This window comes from Bison bison, unplaced genomic scaffold (assembly GCF_000754665.1).
Source record: "Bison bison bison isolate TAMUID 2011002044 unplaced genomic scaffold, Bison_UMD1.0 scf7180017864072, whole genome shotgun sequence".
Classification (NCBI taxonomy): domain Eukaryota; kingdom Metazoa; phylum Chordata; class Mammalia; order Artiodactyla; family Bovidae; genus Bison; species Bison bison.
This window is the reverse complement of record NW_011494644.1, coordinates 6,156,542-6,162,541: the sequence shown is the minus strand read 5'-3', so window position 1 is coordinate 6,162,541 and position 6,000 is coordinate 6,156,542.

The window sequence follows — 6,000 nt, the reverse complement described above, 5'->3', positions numbered from 1 at the left end:
CAAGGTGTGTGTACAGAGGGGAAAGTGAGGAGGCGGAGTAAGGCTATCAACCCGTAGTAGTAAAGTTGCAGCTCACCCAGGAGGCTGAGCACAGAAATCAAAAGCATCGAGCCACCCCCAGGGAAGGCCCCGATCTGATATGTCAAAAGCAGGAGGCGGCCTGCGGTCAGAGTCCCTGTGATGTGCCCTCCTCCAACTTGCAGGTTTTGGCAGGGATCACAAGTCAGGATGCAATCAGCCTCTGCATTAGACATAAAAGAGCTGATTTTAGACGGTCCCATCAAAGAATGGCTCCTTCCTGTGGGCATTAGTATGTGACCCGGTTGGTACAGCCAGCATCCACGATGTACGCTGTCATCATTCAGAGCTCCAGAGAGGGGCCCTAAATCTCCAGTGGTCCCCGCGTCCGCCTGAGTTCTGCTCAGGGAGCCTGGGTCTGCTTTCAGTTCAGCACTGCTCCTTGGGAAGCTGAAAGAGTGTACTGACAGCCAGCGTCAGGTTTCAGCTTAGAGTGAGGTCCAGGCAACGAGGGTCAGTGAACTGGGGATTCCAATCAAGGTGGGTACTTTTCTTCAGCAAAGGCGTGCTGCAGTGCCAGACAGCATGGTACCCCTTTTGTCAGTCTCAGAGTCCAAACTGACCCACTCAAAAACATGCATATCAGACTGAACAATCATCAGCCTCTAAGGGTCAGACATCTGATTTCAACAAGGGCCAATGAGAAACTTAACTAACTGCTTTTTCAAAATCCAAATGTGTGTTTCTATTCAGAGAGTGCCTCTCTTCTTATGTTGTCACCCTCTTTGCAGAGGTTTCAACAGACACAAATCATAGCAAAAATCATCAGGTATGGAGACTTGTTCTGGTTCTAAAATCCAAAGAATTTAAATTCCAACCTACCTATGGATAGGAAAAGCAAGGAAGCTATACCCACCACTACCTTCTTAATTTAAATTTTGTATGTTTGAGATGGCTCTACTAGCACTTATGGAATTACAAGCATGTAACATTATAAATCAATTTTATCATATCTCCAGATAAAATGGCCACAAAATACAAAGCCATTTTTTAAAAACTTCCCTTTTTTTCTCATTGCAAATGTACTCAAACCCCTAGTAGTAAATTCAGCAAGGTACAGGGTTATCATCACAGGCCAGCAGTGTTCACTCTTTCCTGCACAGGCCCCCTTTCAGTAATACCCCCCCACCAAGGATATCCACTATCATACATTTTTAAGCAACAGATTCAACCAATTAAAAAAAATTAGGGAATTCCCTGGTGGTCCAATGACTGGGTCTCCCAGCTTTCACTGCCAAGGGCACAGGTTCAATCCCTGGTCGGGGAACTAGGATCCCACAAGCCTCAGGGCATGGTCAAAAAAAATTTTTTTTTTTTTTTAAAAAGTTAAGACTGTTTTTCATTCATACATGCAAAGGCCTGTTGAGCACCCACTGCATGTATGTTTTATTTATTTCATTCAGGAACACTTACTAAAAAATTTATGAAGCATTAAAGAAACTTTTAATTCCCTTTCAGCCATCCTTTAACAACTGTTTTCATATTCCCTTCTAGTCCTTATCAACAGGGAGTTTCAAATTTATATAGCTGCAACTGTTTCATGTTAATACAATCTATCTGCATGGTATCAGTAATAGTAATACTAATAGTGAGCCTTTATGAACTTACTATATTCCAGGTATGGGGCTAAGAGCTTTATAGAGATGATTTCATTTAATCTACACAAAGACCCTAGGAGAAAAGGATTACTTTTCCCAACTAAAGATAAGGAAATGAGCACTTCTACATCAGGTTACTTGCCTAAGGTCATGCAGGCAGGAGGTAGCAAGCTTGAATTCCAACTCAATTCTGCTGACTCCAAAGCATACCTGTTGGCACATTGCCTCTCAGGGCCTTGTTGTTCTGGCAAGAACCAAATCCCAGGGCTTCCCTGGTGGCTCAGCAGTAAAGAATCTGCCTGTCAATGCATGAGACACTGGCACTGAGACAATCCCTGGTCCAGGAAGATCCCACATGCCTCAGAGCAACTAAGCTCGTGTACTGCAGCTACTGAGCCTGTGCTCTAAAGCCCAGGAACTGGAACTACTTGAGCACGTGTGCCCTAGAGACCATGCTCTGCAACAAGAGAAGCCACTGAAATGAGAAGCCTGAGCACTGCAACAAAGAGTAGATGCCCTGCTCTTCGCAACTAGAGAAAAGCCCGTGCACAGTAACAAAGATACAGCACAGTTCAAAAATAAATAAATAACATTATTTTAAAAAAGAACCAAATCCAAGACTCCTTTGGTTCACTAGCTCACTCACTCACTCATTCACTCCTACCAAAAAGCAATATGACATGCTTAAACTCATGGTCTGAAGAAACCCCGGGTTCAAACACCATGTGATTTCAGCAAGTGACTGAACCTCTCTCTGCCTCAATTTCCAGGTCTATAAAACAGGGATGGTTACGGTGCCTTTCTCCCAGGATTCTATCTAGGAGAAGACATGCCTATCTCCTAAGGTTTTCATGGAGAAATTCTAAGAGGAATCTCTTAGAATAATGTTGTTATTATTACTGAAATAAAAAGAACCTGTACCTAATCCCAGGGAGCTTGGAGTCTTCAACAGGACTTTCCAGTTCCTGGGCCTCTCGAATTTCCATACTTCTCCCCTCTCCTCTGGTCATACTGTTTCCTCAGCCTCTTGCTACTTTCATCAAAAACCAGGAAGTCCAACCAGCAGATATGAAAGGCTGAGATGAATGTAGCTAAAGAAAAGTTGGCAGGGCCAAGAAAACCCACACAGGCTTCAGACTTAGGATCAAAGTCAGAGAGGAGTGAACGCCATTCCTGTGTCTCTTTCTTGAATGATTTTCGTACGCACAACCATCTGCCCGGTATCCAATGGCCTTGGAGGTACAGAACAAGCTGTTCAGTCTCCTTGGGGAAGCAGGATGTCCTGGGCCACCTCTTCTCACTTTAGGATCCAGGTCAGAGTGCATAACGAGAATAGGTGTGGCCAACATGCAGCAGAAACTTCAAGAAAGCAAGGGATAACCAACAGAGCAGCAAGTGCAGTCCTCAGGGTAAGGGCTTTGCTGCATAAAACATGGACTTTGCAGCCAGATAAGACTTGGCTTTGATTCCAGCTCAGCCATTTATTAGCTATGTGATATTGGGCAAATTTACCTAACCTCTCTTAAGATTGGCCTCCTTGACACTGTATGATGGGTTGTAAAAATCCCTACTTTTTTTTGACAGTTGGGAGGAGTAAAGGTTTTCTAATAAGCGTCTGCCACCCTACAGATACAAAGCAAGGAAGGGTGATTTCTTTGCCCCGCCTTTTCTTTGTGATAAAGGGAAAGATGATAGGGAAAGATGGTCTTAATTTCACTTTAAATTTTTAAAAATATATAGGAATGCTGCACCTTACAGTATAAAGGGTTCACTTCCTAACAACAGTGTAAGACATACATAAGAGGCTGGGACACAAGATCACCGGGTCAGGAAGATCCCCCAGAGCGGGGGATGGCAACCCATTCCAGTATTCTTGCCTGGAGAATCCACGGACAGAGGAACCTGGCAGGTTACAGTCCATGGAGTTACAAAGAGTTGGACACAACTAAAGTGACCAGCATGCTCACAGGCGTACATAATAGTATGGCACACCCATATACTCTAAGATGTATCATTTCTAATAATACTAGTTATAACTACCATTTACTGAGTGCTCACCCTGAGTCCCTACACATGCGTTACATGTATGAATGCATTTACTTATAATAACCCCTATGAATCTTCCCCATTTTAAGGATGAGAAATGTGAGTTTCCACAAGGTGAGATAACTAGCCCAAATTCACATGGCTAGAGAACAGCAGGGCTGGGATTCAATCTGCTGCCCCCAACACCCACACTTCACCACTATGGTGACCCTCAGGAAGAGTCCCTCATGCCTCCACTGGAGAACTGTTCTGTTTACCAGGCTAAGCCATCAGATCCCTACAGGCAGGGACTGGTTCTGTCTTATTCTTCACTAGGCCAGCGCCTGGCACTCAGTCGTGGCTCAGTGAGTATTTGTTAAATGAATAAATAAGTGTTGCAGCATGTGGTCAGGCCCCCCTCCCCCCGACCCCGCCCCAGCCCTAAAGGGCAGCAAAAGCACGAAAGCACAGCCCATCACTGGGGCTCTAGAAGTGTTTCAGTGATCATGGACTTATGGGAACTGGTCCAAGTTGGCAGGACATTTTGCCGACACCTGTTTTGAAATAACCACGCCTCTGAACACACTGTTCTAACATTGTCGTTGCCATTACAGGGGCCTTACAGCCCTACAGCAGCTACCACTAGGAGACCAGCCAGCTTGATGTGACCACCCAGAACCACTCAGCTTTGATAGATGCAATCTGTCCATAATGGCTGAGAGCGAGTCAGAATGGGACTGGAGCTCCATGTTCTGGACACCCTGTGGGCTCACCAGCCAGATCCAGACACCAAGGAAAGCTTCCCGAGCCACCAAGATCCCTGCTTTATAGCTGAGAAATTTCCAAGGATGTGGAAAAGGCAGCAATGTTTGTCTGATTCATTTCCAAGTCTGTTATCACCCAGATGGGCCCAAGTGACTAAGAAAGTAACTGTGGTATCAGCTCTGAGTGAACTGGCTCATGCAGAAGTAACTAACTCAGAACCCACCACAGACCCCAACAAACCACAAGGGCCTTGTGCAGCCATGTGAAACAGAACTGGCCAACAGAAGGCTCATAAGTCAATCAGTCAACCTTGTTCCCTGCACCCAGGATCCTGCAACATGAGACTTATCTGGGGTGGGGTGGGGACCAGAGGTTGGGGGACTCAAATCCAGGTAATCACCCCATGTGCTGGAAAACCACAGGCTCACGCCTGACTCCTCAGGAGTTCACAGCTAGTGTGGGTTCAGACAAGAGCACAGGCATGTAATTAAAATTCTACCTAGACTCAGAAAAAGGCCCCTTCGTAAGGTTCACGGGGAAGCAGTTTCTGCCAGAAGTGCATATGCGCTCAGTCGCTAAGTCATGTCCGATTCTTGTAACCCCATGGACTGTAGCCTGCCAGGCTCCTCTGTCCGTAGGATTTTCCAGGCAAGAATACTGGAGTGGGTTGTCATTTCCTCCTCTAGGGGATCTTCCTGACCCAGAGATCAAACCCATATCTCCTGCATTGGCAGGAGGATTCTTTACCACTGAGCCACCTAGGAAGCCCATCCAGGCTGAGGAGCATCCTCCAAATGGCTCTTTCTTGAACACTCCACTTTGGCTCAGCAACAGTGCCCCCAGTTCAGGCCAAGATACCCCTCAGGAGGTATTTCCCAAGACCAAGAGTAATGAGAGATTGGACAGGAGGTAAGGCTGGGCAAGAAAGAAATCTGGAGAAGGGGAAAAGGTCTGAACTAGATACCTCAGAATCTTTCTGGCCCAGCACCCATTTATCTCCTGTTCTGGTAAAATACAGCCACCAGGCACCAGCTCCCAATCCATATGGGTACGTGCCCCGGGGCCTGTCCAATCAGTGAATTCCACCTTTCTGGCCACAGTGGTTACTTGAGGCTGGACACTTCCATCCTGGGCTAGTGATAGTCAGGTCCACGGTCTTATCGGAGAAGGAGAGCTCTTTCTACCAATAACTGGAGCTGCAGGGTCACATTGTGAAGCCTGGAGAATGAAGCCAACTCAAAGGAAAGCAGAGTCAAGAGCTGAAGAGAGTCAGGTCCCTGGTGACCCTGTGAGTTCTGAGTCCTGGGATCCAGCTCGATGGCAGCTCTAGACTTGGCCTCATCAGCTACATGAGCCGATAATCCCCTCTCTGCCCTAAGTCAAATGGAAAGCGTCCCAACCCATGTCTCTTCCACCTGCTCGCTCTTCTGGGAGTATTCTTAGGACAAAGAGACTTTTTCTCTGGGGTTAAAAAAGTAATTGTCTGGTGACAGATTGCCCCTGGGGTGAGAGCCACCGTGGAGACAGAGTCCAG